The sequence below is a fragment of the Alosa sapidissima genome, chromosome 14 (assembly GCF_018492685.1).
Source record: "Alosa sapidissima isolate fAloSap1 chromosome 14, fAloSap1.pri, whole genome shotgun sequence".
Classification (NCBI taxonomy): Eukaryota; Metazoa; Chordata; class Actinopteri; order Clupeiformes; family Clupeidae; genus Alosa; species Alosa sapidissima.
The window spans coordinates 21,748,745-21,749,611 of NC_055970.1; the positions used below are offsets into that span (position 1 = coordinate 21,748,745).

At 53.7% G+C, this 867-nt stretch overlaps 1 protein-coding gene across 1 annotated transcript in view; it reads right to left on the bottom strand.

Annotated features, from left to right (window-relative positions):
• lingo2 (leucine rich repeat and Ig domain containing 2) overlaps positions 1-664 on the bottom strand; it is a 258,806-nt gene extending 258,142 nt beyond the window's left edge. The window contains exon 1 of the mRNA XM_042062156.1: positions 174-664. The gene's annotated coding sequence lies outside the window, so the exon portion shown is untranslated. The remainder of the gene's footprint in view (positions 1-173) is intronic.
• Between the last annotated feature and the right edge of the window lie 203 nt (positions 665-867).

The following is an 867-nucleotide window of genomic DNA, read 5'->3' on the forward strand; positions in this document are numbered from 1 at the left end:
ATTTTCCATTTCGGGGACAGACATGTCTCCGAATGACAGACATATGTCTTCCATTTTTCCCCTCCTGTGCGCCTGCCTGCCCCATGTCTCCATTCCCCAAGTCCTATTAAAAGAAACATGCACAAACATAGAACTCCCACACCCTGGGAAAGGGCAGCAGACTCTTTCCTTACCTTCCAATGGCATCTGTGTTCCTATAGTCCACACGGTTAGGCAGTCAAAAAGAGACCAAGGCGCTCCCCAAATCAGTGTTGCCGAAGTCAGGCTGTGCCACAAAGAGCTGGGCAGATCTGGGGAATTTTTAGCAACTCTTCCTCCCCTGGCTCCTCCGCTTCAGGACCAAAGCAAATCAGAGACGTACATGTCCTTCAGCAGCGTGAGCGTGTGGCGTTAATAGAGCTCTCCTTAGTCTCCGTGCGTGCGGTCAGTGTTCCTCTCCTTCTCCTCCGTCACCAGCCCCGGTATTCCAGCTCGACAGAAAACGAGAGCAGAGGGGAAGAGAGGGGGAGAGAGAGGAGAGAAGAGAGAGGGGGAGAGAGAGAGAGAGAGATGGAGAGATAGAGAGAGAGAGAATCTGCTGCGATCCTTCCCTGTGCGCTGGCAGTGATGGAGTGAGAGGCACGCAGGGAGCGTTTGCGCGCGCGTGTGTGTATGTGTGTGTATGTGTGTGTGTGTGTGTGTGTGTGTGCCTGCCTTCTATTGCCTCGCTACTGGCTATGGGCAGGCATCGCGTTTGTTCGCTTGCACCTCGAAGAATCCAGCCATGTGGAGCACTGCTGCACTTCACTCTCCTCTGCGTGTCGACGTTAGAGAGCAATTGCAGAGTGGGAACTTTCCCTTGCTGTGTCTCGGAGTGGGAGATGTGGA